This window comes from Mytilus californianus, unplaced genomic scaffold (assembly GCF_021869535.1).
Source record: "Mytilus californianus isolate M0D057914Y unplaced genomic scaffold, xbMytCali1.0.p SCAF_50, whole genome shotgun sequence".
In the NCBI taxonomy this organism is placed as follows: Eukaryota; Metazoa; Mollusca; class Bivalvia; order Mytilida; family Mytilidae; genus Mytilus; species Mytilus californianus.
In genome coordinates this window covers 1,088,009-1,105,498 of record NW_026262702.1, presented here as the reverse complement: position 1 = coordinate 1,105,498, position 17,490 = coordinate 1,088,009, and the positions used below count along the sequence as shown (strand labels likewise).

At 33.6% G+C, this 17,490-nt stretch overlaps 1 pseudogene; it reads left to right on the top strand.

The window, feature by feature from the left end:
* Window positions 1-5,122: 5,122 nt before the first annotated feature.
* Window positions 5,123-15,816, top strand: LOC127703760 (solute carrier family 49 member 4 homolog; annotated as a pseudogene).
* Window positions 15,817-17,490: the final 1,674 nt, after the last annotated feature.

The following is a 17,490-nucleotide window of genomic DNA, read 5'->3' as shown; positions in this document are numbered from 1 at the left end:
CAAGTTGATATAAACTCATCATAGATACCAGGATTAAAATTTTATATGCGCGTGTTTCGTCTACAAAATACTCTTCATTGATATGGTAATAATTATGAATTAATAAGTTAACAGAACTTTGAATTCCTCGTAAAACTAAGGATTTTCAACCTCAGGAAAAGATTAACTTAGCTGTATTTGGCAAAACCTTTCGGAATTCTGGGTCCTCAATGCTCTTCAATTTCGTACTTTATTTGGTCTTTTTAACTTTTTTGATTGGAGCGTCACTGATGAGTCTTTTGTAGACGAAACACGCGTCTGGCATACACAATTTTAATCCTGGTATCTATGATGAGGGTTATTTCCGCCGAAACAAATTCCACAGAAAGATGAAAAATTAAACTTTTTAACCATTAATTTGCATCTCTACCCCTGGCAACAGTTTTTTTTTGGGGGGAATCCTAAAGATTGGCAATAATCTTATCGAAAATAGGACTTCTGTTACACCTTTTTACGTTCAAACGTGTTTGAGTTGTTTTGTCTTGAACACGTATTACGCAAAATAATTTGCTACATCATCTCGCTTCTGATAAATAAAAAAAGCTTCATATTATTGTTATATACATATGCGCTTTCATAGATCTTCAATCTGTCGACTCCTGTATCTTGGAATTGCACAAGGTCATGTTTTTCTCTGACTGTTTATGACGTAGGGGAGGGTTGGGATCCCGCTAACATGTTTAACCCCGCCACATTCTGTATGTATGTGCCTGTCCCAAGTCAGGAGCCTGTAATTCAGTGGTTGTCGTTTATTGCTGTGTTGCATATTTGCTTTTCGTTCATTTTTTTTGTACATTAATTAGGCCGTTAGTTTTCTCGTTTGAATAGTTTTACATTTGTGATTTCGGGGCCTTTTATAGCTGACTATGCGGTATGGGCTTTGCTCATTGTTGAAGGCCGTACGTTGACCTATAGCTGTTAATTTCTGTGTCATTTGGTCTCTTGTGGAGAGTTGTCTCATTAGCAATCATACCACATCTTCTTTTTTATATTCATGCTACTACAAATGTTAAAACTTCAGGTGTTTTCATATTTGTTAGTTTCGTTTCCTCATTTTTTAATTAAAATTTAGGCATATTAATTTTTTTATTCATGAACTGTACTAAATTAAAAGAATTTCGGACACACCGTCCTTAAATCTTTACTAATAGCCCTTGACGACTGACTTTTACTGGTGGAACTGTTTTATGCATAACTTTATAAAAAATCAGTTAGCTTAAGCAAGGCTGTAGTAGTTCAGGTTTAATGGGAACGTTATAAGGGAAATAAGTGAAGGAAGCTTCTTTTCGCCCATATCAAAAGTCATTATACCATAAATAATTGTAGAACTACCCTTAAAGGAGGTTGTAGTGTAGCGTTGTTTCATTATTACTTAGTATCTAGCATCCCACATTACTAGCGTAATTCATTTACTCTCTTTTAACCACCTTGAATTTCAGTAAAAATCTATGAGTGAAGGAAAGCACCGATACAAGTTAATTCAATTATTTTTATCTGAACTATTATCCTTGAAATCATACATAAGTTTAAACATATGTCAAAACAACGACAAAACCACTAGACAGGATTTTTCTCTGAGAACGTTTTCTAGATTATTTTTATAATATATACATACTGTTTCACTATTGCACTTAAATGCATTTAGTTCAATGGTTCCCTTTTTTCCTCATTAAGTCTCCCAAACGAAGTTTGGGAAGACTTATTGGTTTTGCTCAGTTCTTCTTCTTCTTCTTCTTCTTCTTCTTCTTCTTCTTCTTCTTCTTCTTCTTCTTCCGCCGCTTTTAAATTTGAACTTGTCCGCACCCGTTCTCCAAAACCGCTTGTCAGATTAACTTAGGGTTTAACAATATGTTAGACTAACATGTCTAGTGGTGCAATCAGGGTTTTGTTTGTGCAATAGGGTTTATAAAGGGGTACTTTGAGGGGCAAAATGAAAGGAGGGTTTGACTATAGAACCCTATGGGATTTTATTTTTTTAAATTTTCAAATGATTATAAATTGAAAACCGTTTGTGATAGACACAATCTTTTTAATTGAAAATGTTCTAAATGATAAAGCACATTAAATGAAATACAGGGTTAGTCCCCAGGGGTCACCCCCACCCCCTGCCATTTAAGAAAGTTCTAATACCTTGAAAGTGGTCAAGATCCCCACCCCTAAACCATATATATTCTGGTTTGTCATCCTAAGATGGTTTGAATGATATACAGGGTTAGTCCCCAGGGGTCATCCCCACCCCCTGCCATTTTAGAAAGTATTTATATCTTGTAAATGGTCGAGATCCCTACCCCTAAACCATATATATTCTGGTTTGTCATGATAAAGCACATCAAATGAAATACAGGATTAGTCCCTAGGGGTCACCCCACCCCTGGCCAATCACGAAAGTTCTAATATCTTGTAAGTGGTCAAGATCCCCACCCCTAAACCATATATATTCTGGTTTGTCATGCTAAGATGGTTTGAATGATATACAGGGTTAGTCCCCAGGGTCATCCCCACCCCCTGCCTTTTGAGAAAGTTATAATATCTTGTAAATGGTCGAGATCCCCACCCCTAAACCATGTATATTCTGGTTTGTCATGATAAAGCACATCAAATGAAAAACAGGGTTAGTCCCCAGGGGTCACCCCAAACCCCTGCCATTTACGAAAGTTCTAATATCTTGTAAGTGGTCAAGATCCCCACCCCTAAACCATATATATTCTCGTTTGTCATGATAAAGCACATCAAATGAAAAATAGGGTTAGTCCCCAGGGGTCACCCCCACCCCGTGCCATTTAAGAAAGTTCTAATATCTTGTAAATGGTCGAGATCCCCACCCCTATTCCATATATATTCCTGTTCGTCATGTCTCAAACATTTGAATGACGTATAGGGTCATTCCCCAGGGGTTCCCCCCACCCCCAATGTTCTAGTATCTTGTAAAGAGTCGAGATCCCAACCCCTAAACCATATATATTCATGTTTGTCATGTGAAGATGGTTTGAATGATATACAGAGTTAGTCCCCAGGGGTCATCCCGACCCCCTGCCATTTGAGAAAGTTCTAATATCTTGTAAATGGTCGAGATCCCCACCCCTAAACCATATATATTCCTGTTCCTCATGTCTCAAACATTTGAATGAGGTATAGGGTCAGTCCCCAGGGGTTCCCCCCACCCCTAATGTTCTAGTATCTTGTAAATAGTCGAGATCCCCACCCCTAAACCATATATATTCAGATTTGTCATGCCAAGATGATTTGAATGATATACAGGGTTAGTCATCAGGCATCACTAATGCATATAACTTTACTGGACCAATCCAATTTTCACTGGACTTTGCCCAATGTCAGGCGACCTTGGGAATTACGAATTATGGGAGCTTCGTTTGGGAGACTTCGTAACAGCATCCTGTTACAATCATTTCTTGTTCATATTAAGTTTTGTAATCATATTTATACGTACATTTTTGTGCTAAACCTTTGACTTACGCTAGTTATTAACTAATATATATATATATACGTGACTTACCTAGAACAAATATTTGATCAAATTGTGTTAGCCCTCCCAATGTGAATTTAATTTCAAACATACATTGACTTATGTTTTCCTTTAATATACATATTCGAAATCATTAAAAAACCAAGTGTCTACGGACAAATATTTCAGAACCGTATATTTAGTATTATCGTATTGGATTTATTTTTATTTGAACAGATTATAATTATTCGTATGGATATTGCAGGGCGTTCACATTAATGATTCGTTGATTGTTGGTTGTTTATCGTCCAATGGCAAATATTTTAAACAACAAGCCACCTACTTACCCGTCAAAGAGTTGTTGCCAGGATTATTAACATGCAGAGAGCGTAGCACTCTCTTTACAAGAGGCAACGGATTTAACGTCCCAATTCTGACATTGTACTTGTACATCCCACATATCAACAAAAACGCCCAACTTCGGCAAGGGTTTTACTGCCGGTCGGAAGAAGACCAAAGTTACCATATGTCTATTCCTCGGTCACCCTTGGGGTCTCGTTCACATTAAAACATTTATTTGATGTATTTTATTTTACACTTATCAATCAACAGCTATAAAACAATTATTGAATTAAAAAAAAAATATATAGATGAAACAATTGTACCAATGTCATAGCAGATATAATACAGCTCATGCATTTATTACAAAACAAACATGGAAGTCAAATCAGTAGTAATTGCACAAACTTTAAACATAATAACACCGCAGAGCAATTCGCAGCACCCTCATCACCTCTTGTAACTTCAGGTGATATAGGCGTAGTTGTCAGAAAAGTGAGAGAAAAGTATGGATTCCAGCCGTATGTGGTGCAGATGCAAAACATAAAATTTACTGAATATTGTTAGTTTATTTACTTAGCCCATTATACCGGTATATGATCATGCTAATCGTCCTGTTTTAAATAATAAAAAAAGGCATTTTTGACCTTGAAGTTTATAACATTCTTACGCAAGCCCATGTACATCGTGCCAATCGCAGTAGACCGCTCTACCAACTAGACAATGAAAAGTGGCTTCGTTATCGTGATTTGAGTGATACGTTTATGCGTCGGCTTAATCTGAAGTAGTAGAAACACAAACACATGATGAACTGTTGCTGGGAGATGTAGTTCATATAAAAACATCGTAAATGTATCAATTTTACTGTCAAATACTCAAACGCAAAATTGTTAATTATACATGTCCCATTCCTGCGACGACTCGACGATATATTTTCCCCTTTGGATATCCGAACCAACGTCTATACGTGGATTTTCATTTCAGATTGCACCCAGATTACCATAGCATACCATTCTTGAGGTCACTAAAAATAATTCGGCATTAATACCTGATCATGCCTGCTGATAATGGCAATAACATGTATACCAAATTTTATCAAACATGATTCTTAGGATTGTTAATATAAATATATATATAAATAATATCCTTTAGCGTATATCATTAGTCTCTGTATACACAATGAATATTATATATTATCTAAAATTAGATTATAATTTTTCATTGCTGATAAATGACTGTTAACTTGAGAACTAGTTATATGCTGATTGTCCATAACTAAAGATGGACGAAAACGAACCTCTAATTGATAGATCTGACGAAAGAACTATAATACTATACACCCGATGATGGTGGATTTTAGTTTTATTTTCGTTGAATTGTTTTATGCAAGCTATCATTTGGAACACATGGGGACCCATTGCACAGTCAGCAAAGGTAGTATTCGCTAGGGACGACGGACAACTTGGAATGCTTCCTAACTGGGGAAACATTGGATTTATAGCAACTGTATTCTTTGCAAGTTATCCTATGGTCGTAAAAAGTATATGCTAGAAATTTATTTGACTCAAGAACTTAATACAACATCTTTCGTATACACCATGTGTTTACTAAAAGCAGAAAAAATATATTTTAAGTAAAATATATAAAAGTTAATATCTCAATCTTTTTTTGTAAGATTTAAAACAAAAATTGTTTTTCGCTACGAAATATTTTATACAAAAGGCAATACTAGTAGTTATAAATCATTGGGTGTCGCTGGTGGAGTAGGCACTAGCGACCTTTTGGAGAACCAGAGTTAACACTAGATTGTGTTGGTGTAAGTGTTGCATAATTTTTAGTTTTCTGTGTATTGTAGTCTATTATTTTTTTACGTACATCTATCTCTTTTGGTATTATTTGGTCGGTCTTTATTCGATTTTCGGTTTTTGGAAAAACAACATTCCTGTCAGACAATGGTAGAGGATTAAGATTCTCGTATTGTTATTTCCAACTACACAAGGCTCTTCTTTCATATTAAAGTTCGAAAGCTCAGTGAAAATGCATTTTTCTGTGTATACGAAAACATCAAATGTCGAAAATAATCAAAATAGGCTGACTCTGATTGCTTAAATAATGTGTGTATATTCTGGATTGGAGATTTTCTCGCTGCGTTGAAGACCCATTGGTGGCCTTGGGCTGTTTTCTGCTCTTTGGTCGGGTTGTTGTTTCTTTGACACATTTCCCATTTCCATTCTCTATTTTATACTAAGCCTGTTACACTAATGCCACATCAACAAATGGGTCACAGAGTATAAATTTCGTACTATGGTATTGTTTATTTCTTTCACACTTTTGTATATTTTTCAGGCCTGAGAATATCTTGTGAAGTGTGCTCTGGATTAATATCAGTGACAGCCGGAATAAGATGCATAACGAGTATCCCAAAATATGCTACATGGTACGTAAAATGGTCAACATTTGTATAATTTGTTTAAAAAATAATCATTTTATACATGACAATAATGAAGGACCAACATGTTTACATCTTTCTTTTATTGTATATATTCAGAAGAAACTATGCAGTGCAAAGCTCTATCAATTACTATATGATACAAACCTGATATACAGGTCACCTTTTTTTTGCGAAAAACTATCTTTTTAAGTCATCCTCTTCTGGTCCCGCCTCAGTAATGCCTATGCATTTTGAATTTCAATTTAAAGATCACCTCTTTTATAAGACCTGTTTTCCCAGCTCTGAATGGTGACCTTTATATATCGGTTTGACCTCATTTGATTGATAATGACGTAGTAAGCGTGTGAGTGAGTTTAATGTATAGGTGCTGCAAACTTACTTAAAGGACAGAAACACTCAGATATAAAACAGACAAAAAAACAAATTAAATACAAAAACAACTGACGATTTCAAGACTTTGGATACATACGTTAACACGTCATCATCCTAAACTAGATTAAAAACATTTTTAGTACATAATTCTATTTCATTTCTTATCTCAAACAAGAGAATACCACAAATATACAAATAACGACGTACTAAAAAAACCTTTATTGTTAATATCGGTATCCTGACTTGAGGGTACCCAAATTGCACATATTTTGACAGTTTTTTCACCTACGTTTATTTATGATCCAGACAAAAGTTTCCATTCGGTGTTTATTTTGTAGATATATCCTTTTTTACTATATAGTTCCACCAATTTAATTTTGAATCCATATTGAATCATAGAGAAAAATGGGTTTGAAATGACCTACAAACGACCCATGGTTCTGTTATGAGGAGTACCCAATTTGCATCTCTGCTTAAATTCACTTCAGTAAAAATCGAATAATCTGATGTTTTGTTTTATTTCTTCAAATATTTAGAACAACTTGACAATAGTCAATGCTTACTATTCATTTTATAAGAAATGGAAGCCTGTAACATATTTTAATTGCTAATTTTTAAAATTTGACTTCTTTGTGTTTCCGTAGATTTTACTTTTTGTAGTGAATACTTCATCTGTTAATATATACTGTGAACATTTTGTGTATATTTAGATATATTTAGCTATGCTGAAAGACGTGCACAATGTCAAATCATAAATATACAAACTGTTTAGTCTCTAGGAAAACTTGCTATTTTCGCTAAATGGGTGTAATTTGGTTACTGTGACGTCAAGAAGCATATGTAATTCAAATTATAGGAGTTCACGTCAACCGAATATCTTAAATTTTGTCGTTCATATGAGATTGATGAATGCTGCAGCCATATTGAATGGTTTTGCTGGAACAGTATTCTTTGCTGGACCCGCGTTGTTAGCATCAGCCTGGTTCCCATTAGATCAGCGAGCAACAGCAACACCGATTGGCACATTCTCCAACTTTGCTGGAATTGCTGCTGGGTTTGTTATTGGCATACGTTTTATTAATTGATATTGTAAGGACGAATTGATTTAGAATATGATGTAATTGTACTGTCAACAATTTTTCTGACATTCTAACAGACTTCAGTGTTTGAAATAAAATATAAAATCTTTTATTGTCCTTTATTTGAATTGTATTTTTTATTTTCTGGTTTCTAATAACAGAAATATTATCTGGTTTGACTTGGAACTTAAGAAGTACGACCTGTATCTGTTGATTTGACATGATTTTGTTTATTTCCATCTCAGATTGATTTTATAGGTCCTCAGTTAGTTTGTTCGCCGAAATATAACCATTCTACTGGATCAAATCAAAGGTATTAACTTAAAATGCATATATATAGACTTTTGCATACACTATTACGAATCACTAAACAAATTATATTATTAGTTCCCGTTATATTGTAAATATTTTGCAAATAAGAGTATACTTCGAAGTTCGATTTAGAAAAACGTCATTTGAGGAACATGTATTATTAACAAACTTTTAATCCATAATTCCTATACACGATGCAATTGTAAATACGTTTGGTTAGAAACTTTCCAATTCATCATTTCCAAATTTTGACCTATTCTGGAAAGGTCAATAAAAATGTATATTAAACACATAAAAGTAAATTTCACTTATTAGAGAACAGCTCATTGAATAATAAATCTTTTTTCCCTTATTTAAAAAAACAGAATCGAATATACATATATAATTCTTGTGTTGCAGCTATAAATTAACAAGTGGTAATTCTGTTACAACTACTTCATTGGACTATAATTCGAGTAGGTGCTTTTTATATACAATTTTTTCTTTGCTTGATTGAAGTTGAACCGAAATCCATGTTTTAATACGAGTCAAAGGAAATATAGGATATTCGTCAATGAGACAGTTACAGCTTTAAAATACAAGTATTATATAAAAACCTAGTCTAAGATTGTATTCATATTCAAAACAAAACAAAAACATAAACGAAACAAAAACACAAAAAATAACATGGTAATATACACAGGCATGTCATATTGTAGGAACACTGTTATCTGTTTCACGTGTTTATTTACGTACACAATATAAAACTTCTCGGACAGAATTTTTCAATAAAACACTAATGATTGTTTTTCAATATTGACAACAATCGCCTCAAAGTCAATAAAGGATACCACTTATTAAAGCACATGCCAAACGGCAAATATAGTCAACAACCAGTTGAATGAACAATGCTCGGACTAGATTTATCGCGCATACTTTAGTTTTGAATTCAAGGAATTCATTACAGGTGCCAAATGCGGAACAAGATCTGCTTACCCTTCTGGAGCACATGAGATACACCTCGGTATTTTTCGGTTTTTTTTCCATGGCGTGGTCAGTTTTTCTTCGACTTATGAATTTTGAATATCCTTTTTGGTATCTTCTGCTTCTCTTTTACTTTACTTTCAGCACTTTTGAAGTATTCGCAATTGCAGAATGAGATTATGTTTTAATGTACTACGGTAAGTGGTCTTTATTACTAGGAAAAGCTAGGATTTGTTTGTTCGTAACTGTTAACAAACAATCGTAATATAATTCGAGAACTGTTTTCATATCTAAAGTTTATAATGTATGAAATGATATGCTTTAAATATGAGTTATTTTGATCATGTAGTATACCCATTCAGTGGTGTGAAGCTTATAATTCTCGAGAAGATCAAACGAAAACACACAAACAAAAATGTTATTTGTAAACATATGTATTTAAGCTGCTTGTTTTATGCCTTATATATGTAAATATCCAACTTTCTTTTGGAAAGTCCGGATGCCGTAAATGTTTAACACGAGTGATTTTTAAAATTTGTAAAGGATTCTGCCCGAATAATTACTACTGCTAAAATTGCAACGTCATTACTACGAGGACTGTTCAGTTATTTAATTTAAGTGATTGAAAATTAAAAAAAACCACATAGTTTGTGTCATCGGTGTGCCATTGTGCAATATACCGTTTTCTTAAGGTTTTTTTCTTTAAACGAAAGACAATACCAAGGATGAATTTTATAATTTGAAGATGAAGATCATACTATTTATCCAGTTATAAACATTCTATTTCAGAGTGTATGGCGGCAGGTGTCCTTTTTGTCGCTGGTTTAATATATTTCCCTGATAAACCACCAACTCCTCCAACTTATACTGCATCTGTCAAGAGGGTAGAATATGCAAGGGTTTTACTAAAAGTTTTTTTTACTGTTATTTCTTTCCATAACTACTATTCATACGTATGAATAATTTCTGATCATCTTTCTTTCTTTCTTTCTTGGAAAGGTTATCATAATACTAGTATATGTTTCAGGTATAGCAGTGAAATGAAATTTTCGAGACATTCCCATATGGTCACAACAAATCGTTTTCACTAATCCTGAAAGTTATTGTCCATAAACAGTAGGTACATATCAGGCTTTTTGAAATACATCAATTAAACATTTTCTAAATAAAATTTATCTTAGTTTGCGAATTGGCTAAATAAAAATAGGAAATGTCGACAGTTCGATCTCTTATAAGTCGGGAAACTTCACATTGTTTGAAGACAATTGTTAAACATAATAAAATGCAGTATGTAGAGTTTATAGAGTATGTTGAAATATGTTGTAAGATAAGTAGTTGAAATAATACATAGTTATTTATAGAAGTGTTCCAGTATGGCTAGTTGCATTATCCTACGCATTACCTACTGGTGTTTATGGTGTTTGGGGGTACAGTATTAGATGTGATTATCAATCCTGTTGGTGTTAGTCAGGCTAGAATATATTTCAGAAGTAGAGAGTGTAATGTAAAGAAACAGAGTACATATTCTGAGATTTGTGCTCGATATAAAATTTGATTAAAATTCTTGAAGTCATTGGAATATTGAATGTTCCTGTCATTAGTAAGAAAAGTTTTCGTTATTACATCTTATAAACAAATTCATCTCGTTGTGTTCCGCCTGGATCTTCTGTTGCACTTGTGCAAAAATCCCAAACTGATGAAAACGCATTCAACTATACAGTTACCAGAAGCCACAAAATATTAAATTCTGATAACGAAATGAGTCACAAAACTATAACAAATATATAATACCGATTTCATTGCACAGGACTCAAGTACCCCAGTACCCCAGTTACGCTACATACCACACATGAAGCTAATATACAATTCTTACAGTCTAGATAATTAAGAGTGCAATATAGGAATTAAAATTCATTTGGTTTAGGTTTCTTGTTGAACGCTTATGAGACATTGCATATGCGAATTAGATATATAATTAATACTGAATAATGTACGAATGTATTCTTAATATATAGACCAAAACTTGATTCATTAACGCAATTGCGATTAAAATAACGAAAACAGCTCATTCTTAAACACGTGTATACGTATCTCTTATGAAATATTCCAGACAGAGGTCGGATGGATTGGTTTCTATGCTTAAATGGCTGTATGCGTTGGAGATTTAGTAATAGCAAGGTTTGTTTTTAAGTTTACCATACATTCGAAATTCAATTATTAAATCAAAATGCAAATAATTTTCAAAAGAATTTAATATTTTTTCTAAATATTAAAACCTAGATTACTGTTTAATAATACAGTCAAGAAGTTGAGTACCATACCACATTTCCATCTTTTCTATTTTGAATTTGTTTTTTTTATATGCATAACGTGATTTGCAAGCTATGAGTCCGAAGAAAAGTGGACAACAAGAAATTGTTGATTTCCTTTTCATTCGATAGTTTAGCAGTTAAAATTAGACTTTACCAATTATGCGGTGTTAACATGTATATCAATTATATGGTCATTTTTATATTTTATAAATGTTGCTGTTTGCAAAAATATGAATTATTCTAAATACTTAATATTTCTTATCCCAGGCAGATAACTTAGCCGTATTTGGCACAACGTTTTGGAATTTTGGGTCACCAATGCTCTTCATCTTTAGGCCTGGCACCTTTGATAACTATTAGCTTGTCGTAATGTTCTATTGTATTGTTTATTTGTATGTTTCTCTGTCCTGTATGTTCTTCCATTTATTTGTATTGTAGTCTTGTCATGTAATGTTGTCATCTTAGTGTTATATTTAACATTGCCATTAAAGCGGGATGTTTGGCTAGCCACAAAACCAGGTTCAACCCACCATTTTTTCTTAAAATGTCCTGTACCAAGTCAGGAAAGTGGCTATTGTTATCTTATAGTTCGTTTCTGTGTGTGTTGCATTTTAGTGTTTCTGTTGTGTCTTTGTTCTCCTCTTATATTTGATGTGTTTCCCTCAGTTTTAGTTTGTAACCCGGATTTGTTTTTTTTCAATCGATTTTAGAATTTCGAACAGCGGTATACTACTGTTGCCTTTATTTTTCTAATTCTTAGGTTTAAGGTTTACGGACACATTTATGAAGCATATGAAGTTATTCTTGGTTTGTTTATATTAATGTGGTTGTGGATTATACGTTTGGTTTACTTTGATCTGTTCAAAGATAATTCCGTACTCTTTAGGTAATGTTAATTAGGAATAAAGATGTACGACCAGTTTTGTCATTATATATTACCCATCACGATCATTTTCAAAAAGTCGAATGAAGCTTAACAAAAAAGAACCAAAACACTTTCGCATCTCTTCTTCATGCTTACACCTTCAGTTTTAAACAATAGAATTAAATATTTATTTACATTTGATCAAATTACTTACGCTTACAAAAACTTGTAGATGACAGCTGCCAACAATTTTAAATGAAATTCGTAGTTGTACTTTTGCTTTAAAATGGCAAGCGACGAATATTCCCAATTAAGGTTACATCATGTCGAAAGTAAAGCGATACAGTTTGTTAAGATACAAATCATATATATATATATATATAAAGTAGATTCGTTTTGCCGTGGGATGTCCTCCAAAGCAGAATGTTACATATAAAAAAAAGCAATTTATTACCTTATCTCCATTCAGCAGAGAGAGAGAGAGAGAGAAAGAGAGAGAGAGAGAGGAAGAGAGAGAGAGAGAGCAAATCCAGGGGTAAATATAACTAGAGGCTCTCTAGAGCCTGTGTCGCTCATCTGATTCTACTTTGGTTTTGGAAATCATGTAAAAATAGATTAAAATCATAACAGATACCCTAATAATGATTGAGGCCAAATTTGGTTTAATATTGGCCCCGTAATTTAATCAAAAGCAGAAGACTTTTGTAAAGTTTACAGAAATTACCAATAAATTCATTGAAATTGTAGAAAATGACTTTATAAGGACAAGAACTCCAACAAGATATCAATTGACAATTTTGGTCATGTTGACTAATGTGTAGATCTTCTTTTCTTGATATTTTTGCAGTTTACAGTATATCTCAATCTATAAAGATACATGTATTAAGGTCTTCATCAACACCTCATAAGGAACATTTATGCCATGTTTGGTTTCATTCCATTCAGTGCTCCTCTAGAAGAAGCATTTGTATGTATTTCCCATAGGGTCTTATGTTAAACTAAGTCCCCTGCTGGCGACCATCTTGGATGATGGTTCGGCTACAAAGTAACAACACTTGGTCAGCACCTCATTAAGAACATTCATGCCATGTTTGGTTTCATTCTTTTCAGTGGTTCTGTAGAAGAAAACATTTGTATGTATTTTCCATAGGGTCCTATGTTAAACTTACTCCCCGTGCTGGCAGCCATCTTATATGACAAATCAGCTACAAAGTAACAACACTTGGTCAGCACCTCAAAAGAAACATTCAAACCATGTTTGGTTTCAATCCATTAAGCGTTTTTCTAGAAGAAGACATTTGTATATATTTCCCATAGAGTCCTTTGTTAAACTAAATCCCCCTTTAGCAGCCATCTTGGTTGATGGATTTGCTACAAAGTAACAACAATTGGTCAGCATCTCATTAGGAACATCCATGCCATGTTTGGTTTCATTGCATTCAGTGCTTCTCTAAAAGAAGACATTTGTATGTATTGTGCATAGGGTCCTATGTTAAACAAAGTCCCCAACTGGCGGCCATCTTGGATGATGGATCCCCTACAAAGTTACAACACTTGATCAGCACTTCATAAGGAACATTCATGCCATGTTTGGTTTCATTCAATTCAGTGGTTCAATAAAAGAAGACATTTGTATGTATTTCCCATAGGGTCCTATGTTAAACTAAGTCCCTCTCTGTCGGCCATCTTGGATGATGGATCGGCTTCAAAGTAACAACACTATGTCAGCATCTCATAAGGAGCACTCATGCCATGTTTGATTTCATTCCATTCAGTGTTTCTCTAAAAGAAGACATTTGTATGTATTGTCCATAGAGTCCTTTGTTAAACGAAGTCCCCTGCTGGCTGCCATCTTGGATGATGGATCGGCTACAAAGTAACAACACTAGGTCAACACCTCATAAGGAACATTCATGCCATGTTTGGTTTCATTCCATTTTTGGTTCTCTTAGAGAAGACATGTGTATGTATTGTCCATAGGGTCCTATGTTAAACGAAGTCCCCCGCTGGCGGCCATTTTGGATGATGGATCGGCTACAAAGTAACAACATTTGGTCAGCACCTCATAAGGAACATTCATGCCATGTTTGGTTTCATTCCATTCAGTGGTTCTCTAGGAGAAGTTCAAAATGTAAAAAGTAAAAGACGACCACGACGGACGACGGACGGCGGACGCCAAGTGATGAGAAAAGCTCACTTGGCCCTTGGGGCCAGGTGACCTAAAAAAAGGACTGCTTCTTATCAATGACTTACGGTTTCTCTTTTATTTTGTTTATTCGGATTAAAACAATTTTAATACACCCTCACTTCTATTTTTCAGTTCAGATATATATATCATGTATCATTGGTTGTATATTTCTTAATGGAGGCGTACCATTATTTTTCGAACTGTCTTGTGAAGTATCGTATCCCATAGCAGACGGAATAACTGGTGCTTTTCTTACTGTGCTTAATAATATATTTGGTGTTATATTTTTGTTAGCACTACAAATTCCAAATATAGGTAAATTATTTTCAATTAGTAGTCATATACAGTACTTGAACAGCCTGAGGCTTCACATAACTGTCAAAATCTTTTTTTCGTTTCTCGGAATTACCTGCATCAGCAATAAGGTCAAAAATAAAAGTTAGGAATGTCAAATATGCAAATACAAAAAAATTTAAAAGCATATGTAGCAAAACGGTCAAAAACAAACAGTCAACAACCGTTTTGGGTCAATTTTGCCCGCTAGAGTGAACATTTACCTATTTAAGTATCGAAGTTGATAGAAAATTGTGGACTACACTAGCGACGAAAGATGAAAGAAAAATTCTTGAAAACTACATTTTTGTGCGTGCGACAAGATTTTTCGAGTACACGTGAGCCCAGGATTTAATTAAACAAACAAAATGAAATATCAAAATAACAAAACAAAATTAAAACGTTAAAGTGCAATAAAACAACCTGAGGCTTTACAGAACTATCAAAATCTTTTCTGTTCAACTTTGATTGAGGAATATGCAATCCTAGTTTGAATATGACTTTAGGAAACATTAAACTCTTTTATAAATATATAAGCTATTAACATATGTTACAATTGACATTGGCTCCATTAAAAAGAAGCACATAATTTCGGACAACCATATATCTTAATAAAAGCACTAACGGTACCAATTTGACTACATAAAATGGACATTTCGACAATAAATTTCTCTTCAGTGATGCTCGACGCTAAAATATTTGACAAACTAAAACTTATACAATCGTTGAAGAGCTAATCAAACAAAAATAACCTAAAGTATAGCTAAATCCGGGAAACAAAATCAAAGCTTCTCATTAGGAAGATATATTCCTGTATCTAAAATTATTTCCAATTGATAGTCTTTTGATATCTGATATATTATCTTAATTGACAGGAACATCATAGATGAACTGGACACTGCTATGCAGTATAGCTGTTGGACTGTTATTTATGTTTGCTTTCTCTGAATCTTACGGTAGAACTGACCTAGATATGACAATAGATATTCCAGTTCCAGCTGATGAGGATAGGTCGAAAGGTTTTAAACAAAGTGGTTCTAATAAAATCATAGTGAACACAGATATTCTAACTAATGCTCAGGATATAGCAGCAACATGACTACAACTATTTATATCATCATACTTTTAAAATAATTTTGTTTTTGTTTATTACATATATGAATAATTATGTTTCTTCCTCACATGTAATTATAATTTATTACTCTGAATATTTCACATTGAATGAATTTTACTGACTGCTGATATCACACATAGAGTTGTTGAGTCATAATAGTATATATTGAAATAGAATTACTGAGTCCAAATATATAAAACAGTAAAAAGAAGTGTTGGCTCTTTTAATACATCACATGGAATAAGCAAGGTTCATGCCTAATACTGCACTTGAAATTGGTTTGAATTATTGACTCCAAATATTAAATTTATAATTTAACTTTTTGCAACCCACTTATACAAACAAAACAAATCTGGTCGAGCCTTAATGTACACATAAAATGGTTGAGCCGTAATATTTCAATTGGAATGAGAATGGATGATTATACAATTGAAATGGAATAATCCTTTTTGACTTCAAATATTACACGTGCAATGATAACAATGGACCCCAAATATTACACATGGAATAAGAATTGTTAACTCCAAGTTTTACACATATGATATAAGAATGTTTGACTCCTAATATCACTAAGAGATAGTTAAATTCAACAGATTCAGAGTCAAATTGGCATTGCGAACAATATTGCAGTATACTTCATTCAAGGACTTATTAGATTTGATTTGATTTTGATTTTTGGTGTTTAAACGCCACTTTTAAGCACCGCTTTTGGGCTATTTCGTGGCGGCCAGTTTTTATGGGTGGAGGAAGCCAGAGTGCCCGGAGAAAACCACCGACCTTCGATAGGAAAATTGACAATCCTAGTCAATTAAGATTGGAGTCGAGTGCACCCGCACGAGCGGGGTTCGAACTCACAACCTCAGTGTTGACTGGCTAGTGATTACAGTAGTAACTACTTAGACCACTCGGCCACCGAGGCCCCTGGACTTATTAGAAGTGAGTTTGGGTTGTTATTGGAGCGAATAAAACCAGGTGATTTTTTTCATCGACTGCAATTTAGCGTGATGAAAAGAAGTTTGTTGTATTGATAACAAGTTGTCTATTTCTACATACATCAAAGTGTATACTGCATACTCCCAAAATGATTTTCTTAATATACACACCACAGTGGTTTCAGTATTAAGGCTACCCACTTGCCTCATATGTGGACATTTCTAAATATTTGTTTGTTCAAACAGTTATACCGGAATATTGTGGCTGAGTTGTCTTCAAATAACATTTTGTTGAATTCTGTAATCTTCTTTTAAACAGTTTTTGCACACGAATTTTTATTTTGACCTCTAAGCTAATTTTGTTCATACAATGAGTAATTTCATCTATTTTGTTTGACCAATTTGAATCATTCAAATCAAATTGAAATTTAAGACCGTAAAATATATGTACTTCAATAAGATAACCTTTAGCAATACATACCACACTCTCAACAACCTCCATAAATATAAAACTAAACAATAACATTTGCACTGAGTGAAATGATGTACAGATGGATTGGATATACTTAGTTTCTTAACGTGAAGTTTCTTTTAATATTTTGCATTTGCCATCAGCCATATGACTCGTTAGTAGTTTTGACGTTTATCGTAATCGATGGTCGTTCAATAACAACCAAAATGAGGTCCAGTATTTATGTATAAGTAACGTGTATAACATTTTGTGAAA